Genomic DNA, 15824 nt, shown 5'->3' on the forward strand with positions numbered 1-15824 from the left:
ATCTTTGGACCCAAAGAGGAATGATCTAGGCTTAGCACACAGCTTCAGTTATGACAGATAGAAATCAGAGATCAGGTTGAAATCTGGGAGTAGAGATGACCTCTGATCTGAACCTTCAGAGCTACAAAGGTGATAGAACTTGTCTTCTATCACCTGAAGAACATTTCCTGGATGAAAGGAAGAATGTCTCAGGTTTAGAGAAACTCATCCAAGTGTTTATCTTTCATTGCACTGATTATTGCAGCAGCGTCTACACAGGATCAGACTGAAAAATCAGCCAGACAACTCCAGCTGATCCAGAACCCTGCTGGAAGTAAGGTAAGGTAAGTAGTAACAGTTGTTTCACTCTGTAGAAGGAATGAATGGCTCAAATAAGTCGAACATGACTTAATTGTCATGTTTGTGATGGATGGCTGTAACATTCTGACCAGAGTTGTAAAGTTCATTCAGACAACAGTCATCACCTTTGCTATAGTTGTGCCTGGAGACCTGCCTCAGCCTTGTGACCTTCCACATCGGAACTCCCCCACCTGGATCTGTTGGCTAAAGTGGAAGCCTTTGATTCCACATTATCTACACCAGTTACTGCAAGTTCAGAGGCAACATTGCTGTGGTTGCCCCATTACACTCATAGAGGGAGCTGTAGTAAGATAAGCAGAAATCCTTCAAACTCAGCTCTACATTAATCGTTTAGATAAGCGCAAGGAAAAATGTGTCAGCTATCGTAAAACACGCAGAGGCTCAGCTACACCGCAAAAATCTGAGGTGCTTATGTAATGATCTGCTCTTACTAAATTCAGTTTATTAATAGATTCAATATCAAGAAAGAAAGATGCAAAGGAAAACCTCTGAACACAACAACTTCTGTTCTTCTGTGTAGAACAGGAATTCTCAGGAAGAGTACAGTTCAGTGAATTGAGACAGTTCAGAGGAACAGTGCAAATGTTCACTTTCATAAATAGGCCTGTGGAAAACCACGTGGTGGTGTGTTCTGAACTCCTCGTCACGGCACCGAGATAAGACAGGCGACTGCTCTCTCACTTTCTCTTCCTCTATCTCAGCCATCGTATTTTGCTCGGGCCGCATAAATCCCTTTCCACCTTTAAATTAGTCAGCATTTCAGAGTTAACAAACAAGGACTTTTCTCAATTTTCAGGTTGACTAATAATCTGTTTTTCTTTATTTTTAAGATGTATTTGTCAAGATACCGGTGAGCGATGAGAAATGCTTCCACACTGCAAGCTAATAATACTCTATGTGACAAGACAATGTAAAATATGAACAGCAGCTCCACTATGTTGTTGTGTGGTTATCTCCATTCGAACAGATTTCATTATTTTACCTTAATCTTTGACACAGAAGTAAAGCTTTAGTTCAAATAAAATACAAAAATATCTAGTATTTTTTTAAATTTTATATTGTAATCTGAACTCTTCTGGATATTTATGAAAACAGAACTTTCCTCAGTTCCGTTCTATTTACATATAGATTGATTTGGATGAAACGTTCCAGGAGGCAGCAGGCCGTCTGAGCAGAAACAGAAAAAATTCTTGCTGATTGACATTAAATGATATATCCAGTGAAGAAGCAACTATGAGCACTGTGAAAACCATTCCAACTGGGGGAGTTATTGTTGTAACCCGATTAAAAATAATTTATGTTCTATTGGGCTCATAAGAAACCTGCTCAGTGTTAACAGAATTATCTTTGAAAACAGATTCAGGTGTGTACACTATGCATTCCATTGAGGCTTGTTTGTCAGAATAAAAGTAGCTTTTGAAAATAAAAACCTTTAATGAGATAACATACTTTCTGCATTAAACTTTTTTATTGGTCTGATGTAATATTAAAATTTTTCAATTAGCTGCAAGCAGAAAAATATTGTCATTAACAAATAAAGACTTGGAAACATCAATCTGTGTTTAATTATATAATGAGTTTCTCTGTGTGAGTTAATTTACTGAAATACATTAATTTAAGCTACAATAACTGATTGCACAGTCATTTCACTCTCCCTGTGACCTCTTAAAGCTCCAATTTGTAACTTTTATTAAAAAAAATATGCTTTTACATATTCCTTAAAATTATCACCATGTTGTAATAGTATACAATGAAACAGATAATCTGTGAAGAGATCCATCTGCTCCACCTCATCCATGAGCTTTTATCGCCATCTGAAGAAATTCACCACTCCTGACCAAAAACAACCAATCAGAGCCAGGAGGAGGGCCTTAGTGCTGTCAATCAAACTCATGTACTCAATGCAAAATATGTGAATGGCAGAGAAACACCTTACTGTTACAGAAAAACAGTTTTGCTGCCGTTATCGATGACCTTGCTAACTAGCATGAGCATTCATGACAGGCGGCGCTGATGGGGAGAAGCTGTTTTGTAACAGAGAGCAAGGGAGGAGAGTGAGCCATCATATTTTGCTCTGGCCATATTTGCAGAGGGTGACTGACACGCTAAACCCGCCTCCTGGCTCTGATTGGTTGTTTCTAGTTAGCAATGGGAGAAAGCAGAGGAGCTCAAGTTTTTTCACTGATTTTCTGTCTCATCCATACTGTCACAACATAGTGGCAGTGTCAACAAACATGTCAAAAAATATTTTAAAAAAAAGTTATTTACTGCAACTTTAAACACCCACTCAACACACTAGTTTGTTGCATGGATGCTGCATCTGCAGTGGAGTGGTCTGTCATGTGTCAGTTTACTGAACACTGGATGGTAGTGAGTGAAGGGCAGTGATAGAAAGAACGAAATTGCAGAAACAAGCGGCCCAAATGACTTTTTTCCACAGGGTGTCTCGACTATCCCCTACAGACAGGGTGAGAGGACTAATGTCTCAGCCAGATCTAGAGAAACTCATCCATACGTTTATCTTTAGCCTCATTGATTGATCTTCACAGGCCTGTCCAACAAATCAATCCTCCAGCTGCAGCTGATCCAGACGCTGCTGCTCCTGTTCTCACTAGAACCAGGAAGATAGAGACATAACAGCAGTTTTACAGTCCCTCCACTGGCTCCCTGTAGCTCAAAGAATAGATTTTAAAAACTGTTGTTAGTTTACAAATCACTGAACGGTTTAGCACCACAATACATCAAAGATCTGCTGTTGTTGTATCAACCTTCCAGACTCTCAGGTCTTCTGGTTCTGGTCTGCTTTGCATCCCCAGAACCAGAACCAAGAGAGGAGAAGCAGCTTTCAGCATTTATGCACCAAAAATTTGGAACAAACTTCCAGAAAACTGTAAAACAGCAGAAACCCTGACTACCTTTAAATCTCAATTAAAAACACACTGTTTAGAATTGTATTTGAAATGTAATATGTAACAATGTATTGTTTATTATGTGTTGCATGACTTTGTGTTCTTGTGTTTATGATGTAAAGCACTTTGAAATGCCTTGCTGAAATGTGCTATACAATTAAAATTTGATTTGATTTTGATATGATTTGGACATCCAGAAGAGACTCAGAGTAGCTGGTCGCCACAAGTATCAGAGACCACTCCATGTGGAGAGAAGCCAGGTTAGGTGGTATCTGACAGAAATCAGTTGCCCAAGTATCCCACAGAGGAAGACTCAGAGAAATTTCCAGTTGCTGATCCAAGTGGCTGATCCAAGTGGCTGAGAGGGAAATCTGGGTCTCCCTGCTGAGGCTGCTGCCTCCACCACCAGACAGGCAGAAGATAATAAACCGACTTGAAGGCATCAAATCATACATTTTCAAAGCATACATCAGTTTTACTGAGGCATCATACTGGGCCTGAAATAATTATATCTTCTATTTGAAATTTGATTGTTTTTGAGTCAAACTGACAGAATACCTGAGTGATGAGGGGAATCTAGAAGGACAATGCTCACTTTCCCTTAATAAGGACCCAGATAGACTTTAAATCTCCTCAAACCATCAACAAAAGCACTTCAGAAATATTTTCATTATAACCAACATTATACATATCCAATTTAAAGCCAGTGCTTTCATTTTTACGTGTTTGATACTCTCCATAAATCATTAAAGGCACAAAATAATCATAGAATAATTTGTCTTCAAAAAGAAATATGCTGTGGAATTCCCAAGGGTCTAAATTCACTGAACTCCAGCAGAAAACTCCAATCAAGAATATTAGGATGACATTCTGGACATGACCTGAGAAAGGATTTTATATGAGCTGGGAGACATCACTGTAGATTATTTCATACCTTTTGTTTCTGCAGAACCATTTTCCAGCTGCCACACCAAGAGGGCCTTCGAGCATGAAGGACCTGAAAACAATGAGAAGATGAAATTGCCTCCACAGTCATATTTCTCATGTGCAATACATCACATGTAAATGCGGTGAGTGCTGGATTGCAAATTTAGCTTTACTACATCATCCTGTTTTGTTTTTCACACTCTACACTTGATATCACACCAATCTCTGTGACAGTCAAAATATAAGCAGGGAAAGAACATGTTTATTCTTGCTGCTCGAAACAAAAAGGTGACATCCAGGCTTGGTTGGTTGGCTATTTCTTCTTGGTAATAAATATTTTATTATTTTTTTGTTCTCATCCTACATTGGAGAAACTGAACAGCAGCTACACAAACTGATGTCCCAACACAGAAGGTCAAAAAACTATCAGGTCTCATTTAAAGATAGTGAAGATGAGTGATTCAAGAGAGGGATGAAAGACGGCATCTATGATTCGAACATGCAACCTTAAACTGAGGGGTTGGCCTCAGGTTTCATCTTTTTAACATCACCTCTGCAGCCCTGACTTATATCCCCTGCTGGTTTTACACATATTCACACCTTGAAACATGTGACCAAAATGCAACAAGCTGACATCATTATTTGTGTTTGGGTTATTAGGTGAAGATGATCCAACCACTGAACCTGATGGAGGTGATGGGAGACAGAAGAACTCTGGCTAACTCAGCATCATAAAGTGTCCCAACACATGCATGAAGCTGTCACTGAACTGGAGAAGTCCTTCAGTGACAGACTGTGGCATCTTATGTGCACTAATGAACATTACCATAGATCCTTCCTCCCAGCAGCTATTAGGCTTCATAACCATCAATGCTCCCGACAAACTCAGAATTCACTTTTCCATGTGACATATTTCTTTTTCTGTTGTTGTCTAGTCACAGCTGGGGCTGAGCTTCTGTGAATTTCAATTTTCATTTCTGCAATGATAGCTTCTCATTGTGCCAGAATGTGTTTCAAGACCTTTGATATTTTTACCTCTTGTGTTTTAGAGTATATCAATACATCCCAATCTTCCAAAGTCACTTGAAAAGTGACGTGGCAACCAACCGGCACAGCTCGTCTTTCCCACACCGTGTTCTAACTTCCTCAGAACCCCACTGCTCTGCTGGACATCTGTCTCTGCCATGAAACTCTGATCATATCTGTCCTCAGTGGGCATGGAGTCAAAACTGAATCCTTCACACAAATGTCAGAGCAGACTTATTACTCATTCCCCAACTCTATAAAATTTACAACATCTTATGTGTTTTACTTAGAACAAGCGTTTAAACTTAAGATAATGGTGTTTAATTCTGGTGAAGAATAACTAACTTCAGTATCACCATGAGTAATACTGAGGACCCTCCTGAAGTGCTGCTTCGGTTCATCACCAAAATCAGTTTGAGTTTCTATTTTAATGGTGATATCTTCAGTGGATGTTTTTCTAAAGAAACCTTTGCACCTGTCATGTATCAACGGTGATGTGGCAAACAATTTGGCCCTCAATCTTTTTTTTATACGTTATTTAGTTAAATGATTTCAGATCACCAAACCAATGCCAATGCTACACAAAAATAGCCTGAGCTGATACAATAATGTCATGGTCTTTTACAGAATTGAACTGATTATTATTATTTTTCAATTTAACAACATTGAAGAGCTGAGTAGAATGTTTAAGATCCTGCCAGAACGTCACTGTAGGTTCAGGTTTTAGTAGACCTCTGAAGTTTTCTCTTATTTTGTTTGTTTTGTGTTTTTTTTCTTTTTCTTTTTTCTTTTTTTGTCCCAGACAGGCGACCGTTTTGAAGTGTTTTGGACCATAATTCTGCTGCATAACACAACTGTATTTGATTTTAAGATGACAAACTGATAGAGGAACCCTACAGATCACACTACCATGTTTAATAGGAGGTACCGTGTTCCTGTGTTAGTTTTACCCCAGATAGTACTGGAGAGAATTTTGCAAAAACATAAATATTTGTGTTCTCAGGTTGCAGAAGTTTTCTCTTTATTAGAATGTTTTTTTTTTAATTTTGTAGATGTCGGATGATTGCTTATGTTCTTTTTGCTCAGCAGTACTTGTGGGTCGTTGAAGAACTCTCTGGTTTGTATCTGTTCTTGAGTTCTTTTAGATTGAACCAATGTAGGTTGCTTTTTGAGCTCTTTAGCCCACTTTATGTTGCCAGACAGGCTCTATCTAAATGATTTATTCATTCTACCAAGTTCAAGTTAAACTCAGTCTTTCTGTTTTATCACAAAATTACAGCTATTTTTTTTTTCACACAGCCTTCTTGGACTGGGTCGGTCCAAGAAGGCTGAACACATGATCAGAAAGCAACTTATATTTACTTATTTGATGGTAAAATTAGTTTGAAGATCTGAAACTTTAAAATGTGATAAGTAAACCAAACCAGAAATCTGGTAGTATGCAGCATAGTAACAAATAAAATAACTTTCCCATAGTCTAAAACTTTCCCAACAAAGTCCAGCTCAACTGAACAAAGTTCTTGTTGGTCACCTTCAAACTGTTAGTGCGAGGGTTTGAGGAAGTTATCCTTTTAACGCAGACTTTTCTGAACAAAGGAAGACTTTAAGTCAATCAACCTGACATCAGAAATTACAGACGAATTGAACGTTAAAGGATTCCTAACCATCTTTGAAACAGTCTCCCCTCCTATATAGTAACACGTTACCAGACACTACAAATGTAATGACTTGAAATTTCTAATGCATCACTGACTTATTTATATGTTTAAAATACAAAGAAGGTACATACAAATAAAAAAAAAACCAACACAAAGCTACAATCTGCATCAGATTATAAACAGAAAGCAGATTATTTAAAACTTCTTTGTTTTAAATACAAAGAAGGTACATGTGAGGTACATAATCTCACATGTGGAGCAAAGATTACAGCATACAGTAACTTATTTACCTTTATTGTTTGCATCAGTGTAGAAACTTAGATTATGTTTCATGAAGCTACATGAAGGTTTGGACTGACGAGGCCAGGTGAAGGAAGTGACTAATTGGCTTGTTAATATTAATGCTCTGCCTGCCCAGCTTGTTGGTTGAAGTGGAAGGTCATATCTTTGTAGGCCGGCAGCTGTTTCATACTCTGACCACAATCAAATGGATGGATATGTTTTAGAAGGTAAACTGGTTCAAAATGTTTTTCTGTCTTTGTCATAGCTGCTTTAGTTTTCTGATCCTTATTTCTGACAGAAGTAGAAAGAGTGTTCCTAATTCATCAATAAGGAAGTTGAGTTCAGTGTCTTCTTCAGTGTCATTTCCTTTGGTGGTTCTTGTTGCAGCGCCCCCATAGGCCAGGAGGGGGGTAAGTTTTTCAAAGGCTTTGTTTCATTCAACACGGTACAGTGTGAAAGTGATTTTATCAGTGTTTTTGTCTGGATACTATCAAATAACATCAAACATGTAGAATATTATTTAAGTCTATGTTCTCTTCAAAAGTATTAACATTTTAACAGGATGTCAGTGGATACTTTTATCGATATGTTGTGCTCCAACTGACGCTTTGAGGACACATGTCATCTTGATGTGACCCAAAATGAAAATGAGTCAGACACCCTGATCTTGGTCACATGTGTCAAACTCAAGGCCCGGGGGCCAAATCTGGCCCCCAGTAGCTTTGTATGTGGTCCTCTGGACTCCAAATTCCATCAACAAATCCCTCCAGTTTTCCACAAATATGTCAAATTCACACAAAGTCAACAGATCTCCACATTTCCTTTTGATTTTTACTGCAATTTTTTTCTCATAATTGGTCAAAAACATTGAGTTTAATTGAGTGCTGCCTAAATGTCCGCTGACGGCAAATGTCAAGTTGTAGCCTGTTATTGATAAGGCAAGTCATAAAAAGTCACGTTTAACGTCAGACATTCCTTACACATATTTAGCACCACAAAACTACATAAAACCACAAAAACAGTCACGAAATCCTGGAGGGACTGATCAGTGTGAAAAGATGTTCACTATTTAATTTTAAGAAACACTTATTGAATGGTGAAACAAACAGCTAGTGATAGGTATTTTAACAGTGTAATAATTTTATCAAGACATTCTGACACAACAGGTTCTTTAAGAACATTCAAATTTTTGATATGGCCTAAAATGAAAATGAGTTTGACATCCTGTTCTAGGTGATGCAGCAAAGACAAAAGGAAGGAAAAGTTAAGCATCTTTCCAGTGCTGAGGGGAGGGGAATCAGAAAACCATTTTCACTCCTTGATGATGTGAACCTGGCAACGCTGGCACCACTATCAGTTTGGTTTGGTGTAAATCAACAGCCCTCTTCTGCTTCGGGAACCTCTGAAGCAGCTTGCCATGTAAGCTAATTATTTTTTTTAAAAGTGCTTTTGTGGACTTTCTACTCACGGAGAGATCGCTGTCAGCCATTTTGTCAGCAGCATGCTCCCAACTAAATGTCCGCTGACAACAGTGACACCCTAAGATGTGGTGCTGTGGTTTTACTTTCCAAGAAAACCACTTCACAGCGTAATCTGCTGCATCTCAGTTACAGTCTGAATGTGTTCCTCGGCTGCAGCAAGGCCCTGCTTACACTGCTTGATGTGGAAATTTGTGAAAACCCGACTGTTTTAGACAACAATATCATCTGCTTGGAAAAAACAAAAAGTGACCTTTAAAGGACTTTTTTGGGGGCGATTATTTCTCTCTATCTCCAGTGTAAGGCTGTGTGTGGGGAAAGGGCTGGGAATTTTTCTCACACTTTTCTTTCATGTTTATCAACAAAAGCAACACTAGAAAATAAGCCAATGTGCTTATTACATTTTCTGTGAGTGGAATTCTGCATCCTTTTGAACCTGAACTGTAACAACTTCCCCAGCTGATACTAACGTAAAGAAATAACATGAGAAACACAGTAAAATCAACAGCAGATTAAAACCAAGCAATACATCAATCAATTTTTATTTGTATAGCACATTTCAGCAGCAAGGCATTTCAAAGTGCTTTACATCATAAACACAAAAACACAAAGTCATGCATCATGGAATAAACAATACATTGTTACACATTACATTTCAAATACAATTCTAAACAGGTGTGTTTTTAATTGAGATTTAAAGGAAGTCAGGGTTTCTGCTGTTTTACAGTTTTCTGGAAGTTTGTTCCAAATTTTTAGTGCATAGATGCTGAAAGCTGCTTCTCCTCTCTTGGTTCTGGTTCTGGGGATGTAAAGCAGACCAGAACCAGAACCTGAGAGTCTGGAAGGTTGATACAACAACAGCAGATCTTTGATGTATTGTGGTGCTAAACCATTCAGTAATTTATAAACTAACAACAGTATTTTAAAATCTATTCTTTGAGCTACAGGGAGCCAGTGGAGGGACTGTAAAACTGCTGTTATGTCTCTATCTTCCTGGTTTTAGTGAGAACAGGAGCAGCAGCGTCTGGATCAGCTGCAGCTGGAGGATTGATTTGTTGGACAGACCTGTGAAGACGCTGTTGCAAAGTGATATCTGATAAAAATTAATGAAGCTTGATTAATTGACAATAAAATAATGTTGAAATGTAAAATGTATTAAATGTGTTCTTTTTTTTTTGGCAGAACAAATTGTGTACATTCTCAGGATGTTCATTTAATTGACTGCTGAGTCTCACTTAGAGGAAGGGTTCACTGTGTCAAACTCAGGGCCCGGGGGCCAAATCCAGCCCACTACAGCTTTTTAATGGCCCTCTAGACTCTAAAGGGACACATAAATATAACTTTATATGCTTAAATAAAATGTTAGAAAGCAAATCAAAGACATTTTTATTGATATATATCATTATGAAAAGATGTTCAATATTATTAAATTTAGAAGTACTCATCAAGTGCTGAGACCAGTATACCAGTTGATATTTTAATGGTTTGTAATTGGGTTTTATAAATACATTGAGCCACTGTTGGTCCTTGGAGGATCTTCATAATCTTGATATGGCTCAAAATGAAAATGGGTTTGACAGTTCCATGTTGGGACCGAAGTCAGTTACAATTCAATCCCAAGCCTGATCCTGTGTGTCTGCCTATGTGCTGCAGCAGTTGTAGCAACAGTAGAGGAAAAAAGATTCAACATTAATTTCTTTTTATTTCTTCTGATATCTTTTCACCAGAAGAATTTATTAAATATTGTTTCCCACCAAGAGCACATTGTGCAATAGAAAACAAGAGCAATAAAGGCACAGAGCGTTCCAGAAAAGCAACAAAATAGAAACATGGCACTTTTGTTATCAGTGACACTGATACACATGTTAAAAAACATATTTAATACCGGCTTAGATAAAATATGTTCTTTTCTGGAAACAATATGATGAAGGAGCTTTCTGCATTCCTAAAGATTGAATCATTTGAGGTGTCAAAATCTGTGGAGGATCTGTTGCCTGGGATTGCCCTCGACGTCATTGTGGATGTCGGAGTCTTACCTGGTTGGGAACTCTGCCCACTCATGGCCGCAAAGCAGCAGGAAAAAATGTCTGCTTCTGACTTTCCTTTGTGCACAGGCCGCCATGTTTTCAGAGAGGTGAGGAAATGCCGCAACAGTCATAATCAGTCAGATTTGGCTGATATGTGGCTGACAGTGCAGCTCTCTTGCCATAGTGTCAGGGTCCTGTTGACTAAGGACATCCTGCGTGGAAACATTCTGAATGAAAGTGATTGAACCAAGGACAACATGGGTCGGGATTCCCCACAGGTCAGGAAAAGACCTAACCTGTTTGTATTTAAGGCCCTCAAATTGTCACCTATCCATCGACAAAGCAGCAGCAGAACCTCCATGCAACAAGAGCATCAGAACACCAGAACCTTGCATTAGCTGGATCTTTATAGTGACAAAATCCAAGTTGATAACAGAAGTACAACAGGCAAAAGCTTAGTTTTAAGTTTATCATCTGGACGTTGAACAGAAGCTGAGTCTAACTGCAAGCCATGGCCGGATCATCTACCTCCACATGGACACTGAGCGTCCTGCTGCTGCTGCCTTTCTTCATCTCTTTTTATCAGACATCCGCTGCTCCTGTTACCATCACTTGCAATGTCACAGCTTGTAAGGACGTTGGTATTGAGGAGTTTCAGAAGAATTTAGCTGGACTAAGGGATCTGAAAGAGGTAAGGGAGACACTGGGAACGCCGTGCTTCACATATCTGTGCTCTGCGTCATGAAGGCAGCAGGAACTGGGTGCAAAGTTCTGCTTTGGGTTAAGAGATGCACTTCACCATCTGACTGACTGACAAGATGTAGCATTCTGGTCGTCATGTCAGCCACTGAGAGAGCAGATGAGTGTGTGTGTGGGTTCAGCGATGCAGAGATAACTTTGAATGCTGTCAGTTAACTGTCACTACAGCTGCTTCACTGTCTTCAGCTCTTCTTTGGTTGTAACGCTTCTGGTCTGATGTATCTAATCCTGTTTTTCTGACTTGACAGAAAAACCCTGGGTGTGACAACTTGGTAAGTACAACCGATACATTTATTTATTTTTTACTCCTGAATCTGTTGTTTGATTTTTTTTAAAATGCAAAGTTAAAATTTATTATGATTGCCCTGGAAATAGCAGTTTCTTTTTGGGGCTAAACTGATCTAAGAATCCTACTCTCTGCACTCTCCATTGCCTTTAAGCTGATATACGGATGCCAGTCTGATTTTGAAAAGACTCCATGCTTCAATAATAATATATTTTTAAAAAACTTGAAATATTAAAAATAACTTTTCTATATTGAAATAACTTTTCAATATAGTGTTTAACTTGTTAACTTCTGCCGAGGTCAACAGGGACTTTAAAAAGTAACAATTATTTTAAGACAGTGTGACTTTAAAATGATCCAATGTGTACAGAAAGCACAGCAGCACCATAGAGAATTAGGAGAGCTGATCCTGCTAGAAATGTTCATTTTATCATGAAGAATTAAAAAGTGCTAGATGAGCAGTCTGCATCATGCGGCTGAGGCTGATGTGCAGGGCCACCAGAGAGGCTCAGCATCCCCGTGCTTTCACCACTTCCTCTTTCCTCTGCTGCTGTCACACATGAACCAGCTGAGGCAGTTAGATGAAGACTTGCGTTGTGGTTACACAGTTAGCATTTGCACTCTCTGGGAGCGATTTGATGGTTTCATGCAGTAATGAGTAACACGCCTTTTTGCTTTTTCCTGCAGAATTCATCACTAAGCCGCCTCTCTTCATCACAGGAGGTAAGGGTTCCATTTCATTTTTTAGCCTTTCACACATATTCATTCAAAATTCTTCAAAGAGTTATACAAAGATATTAACGAAACTATGGATGATTGAAACACGAGCATTTATACATGTAGTGGATTTTCTTCTAGAAGCGTTTACCACAGATTTACTGCTTTCACTTATTAGACACTGTTGTGCCTGAAACAGATAAAGGTACAGATTCAGTGAAAAAATTTAAATAAATATAAAAAAAAGATTACACTTTAAATGTTCCTTTTGTTAAATCTGCACCCAGATGGAAAGCTGAAATTCCTTGGAATGACCCAAATATTAAGTGACATCATGAAAGAGCTTTGCAGTAGTCTGGGATCAGTGGCAACTTTGTGGTCCAACAACTTGGCAGGTGTCAGAAAACTGTGTGTGAGTTTATTTTATAACATCGTGTTTCTCCCTCTGTGCAGACATGTGCCTTTCCTAGTCAATTCAGAAACCTGCTCAGCCTGGTTTTAACAGAATGCAAATTACAGAAGAACGATTTTGATGTCAGACACATCGAGCACTTGATCAGCAGGCTGAATATCGCTAACGATTGCCCAGTTCTGGTAAGTAACTATGACACACTTGCTGTCTCCATTCGGAACGAGTAGCATTTTACACTGACATTTTCATTCGGTGGTTGTTCTGTAGACACATCTGGAAAGGTTCAAAATTAAAAATAACATACTTGCCAGGAAACCACTGGATTTCAACATGATGTAGCAAACAGATAGGGAAGCAGGAGCTAAAACCTTATGAGTGGGAAGGAATCATGCAAGAAGAAAACAGAACAGGCTTCATAGCTTTATAGCTTTGGGAAACACGATTTAAGAAAAATGGCAGCATTGGGTCTAACTGCTGTTTCTCCCTGTAGGTGAACCTGTACTGTGCAAACACAACTGAGAGTTCTGCTCCCATCACCTCACTAGAAGGTTTGGATGAAAAACTGACAAACCTGCTGCAGAAGTTCCGAGAGAAATGCAACGTTTAATTCAGACCAGAATGCAGTTCCATCAGATTCAGAGTTTTGGGGATCACTGCTAATCTCATAAAAACTGGGCATCGATATATTTCTCAGAATGTTGGGGAAACATTTGAAACCTCCCGACTACCTTCCTACAATTATCCTTTCTGTGCAACAATCAATCTTTCATTGTTAAACATATTATTGTCATTATTTTTTTTTTTTACAATCAATCCAGTTTCTTCCTTATTTTTTATTTTTTGTTATTATTATTATTTAAGGTCAGAAGAACCAATCTGGTCAAACGATTCTGACTAAAACAAAGAAAGAAGTAATCTAGCTAAAGAAGTGATGAAGGAATGTCTCTATTAGTTTGTGACTGTATTCTGAATATTATCAGTACTTTCTTATAATTAACCAGGAGATGTTTATTCCAAAAAGTACGGTTTATCAAACACTATGCCAGTATAAAACAGTACATTTGTAAAATGTAACATTATGAAGTTGATCATGGTATGTGCTATGTGATGTTAAAGGGTTTACTTATTTATTTTATTTATCATTAATTTATGAATATATTGCAGACGCATATTGAGTTTTTATACTTTAGTTTTGTGTATTTATATATGTTAAGAAAAGTGTTGAACTTATGTGATTTAAACATGTAACTGAAAGTTAACATCATACTGATGTCTTATTGAGATAATATGCAAGGATCCCCTTCCAGTTTGGTCATATTGAACAGTTCCCTTGTTTCTTTACTTTGTATGAAATTTGTTGTGTTACTTTGGTCCTGAAGTGTTATTTTATTGTGCATGAATAAATTAATCTTTAACAATGTATCCTCTTTGTGAGTGTATATTTCTGCTTTACGCTATCCTGACTAGTCACTGATTGAAGCCACATGTGTTACCAGGTGAAGGCAAAATAGCTCTTAAATCGTCAGTCACAAAGAACAAGGATGGAGTCAAAACTAAATCCTAAAGTTAATTATTACAACCTCAGTTATTACAACTAGAAATTAATGATCAGGCCCAAAATCTGGGTGAGGTGACGGCAGGGCCGGCCTACGCCTCCATGGGCCCTAAGCAAAATTTGGTTTTGGGGCCCTCTGGTTCTAACAATGTGGATCAGCAGTCTGATCATTAGATCATTCACACACCTGCTATAAACTTATTGCATCTCCGGCAGTGCTGTTTACATCATGTACATGTATAACATAGAATACATTTATTGACCAACTGATTTATCAGTTGATTTCTGGGCGCTGATTTCCTTAAGTTTGGGGGATCGTTATCTGTCGATGCTGACATGTGAAGCCCTTCTTATCCCACATCTTTGTCAGCAAAGGTTTAAAAATTAGCCTCTTTCCTCTTCTGCTCTACAGTGAGAGGTTTTGACTGACAGACCAGCCCACCAGGTCAGGTCTGAATGTTTACAACATTCACCCTATTTTTGCCAACTCAGTGACTTTCTTGCTATATTTAGCAACATTTCAGACAAAATCAAAATTGGCAGGTCAGGCTTTTTAAAATCGGTAACCAGGGATCGGCCCGAAAACTGCAATCGTGCAGCTCTACTCACATATTGATGACATTCTTTGAATAAATACATTTCTCTTAAGCTTGACTGCAATAGCTAAAAATAGAATTTATACCAGGTGAGTCTTTTATGTCTCCTGTACGGCAGTCTCCCTCCCTGGAGGATAAGTTTCTTTTTGAGACATTGTTTTGCTTACTTAACTTCTGACCGGAGCTTTGGACGTTTGGATGCTCTGCACATTGCACAGCAGGTCGTCACCTGCGAAGTGTGCGGTACCTTCCGCGGCCACCAGGGGACCCCAAGAGCATTTTTTTTTTCTTTTCATCAATAAAATAATTTCATACGTTATCTATGGAAGCCCGTTTCCGCCACTCTGTTAAAATAAAATAAAATAATCTCATTATAATGAGATACTATTTTGAGATACTATCTCATTATAATGAGATACTATCTCATTATTTTGAGATAGTATCTCATTATAATGAGATAGTATCTCATTATAATGAGATTATTTTATTTTATTTTTTTAACAGAGTGGCGGAAACGGACTTCCAAAGTTATCAAATATGTATTGTTGTAAAAACACATCACTTCATAGAGTGGGTCTGGGTGAGATAAAGCAGCTGTTTCAGTATTTGGCAAACATGGACTGAACGGCTTCATTATTTATTTGTTTATTTTTAATTTTTTTTATTAATTGTTGAGAATTAAAAAGAGGAATAACTTGATTTAGCTCTTTAATTCATTCCTCTTTGTCCCGAATTCTTGTGTCTGTATATATAAGCAGGGAGAAAGAGCAATCATACGACATCAGACTTCAGATATCCAGAGTTTTATCCAGAGAAAATCAATGCAAGAAGA

The 15824-nt window shown here is 38.1% G+C and overlaps 1 long non-coding RNA gene across 1 annotated transcript; it reads left to right on the top strand.

Annotated features, from left to right (window-relative positions):
* Window positions 1-12363: 12363 nt before the first annotated feature.
* On the top strand, window positions 12364-14203 carry LOC129353872 (uncharacterized). Its single transcript, XR_008605097.1, has 3 exons — window positions 12364-12435; window positions 12883-13023; window positions 13332-14203. It is a non-coding gene; the product is annotated as an uncharacterized LOC129353872 (long non-coding RNA).
* Window positions 14204-15824: the final 1621 nt, after the last annotated feature.

The sequence above is a fragment of the Poeciliopsis prolifica genome, unplaced genomic scaffold (genome assembly GCF_027474105.1).
Source record: "Poeciliopsis prolifica strain line A6 unplaced genomic scaffold, Auburn_PproV2 SCAFFOLD098, whole genome shotgun sequence".
Lineage (NCBI taxonomy): Eukaryota > Metazoa > Chordata > Actinopteri > Cyprinodontiformes > Poeciliidae > Poeciliopsis > Poeciliopsis prolifica.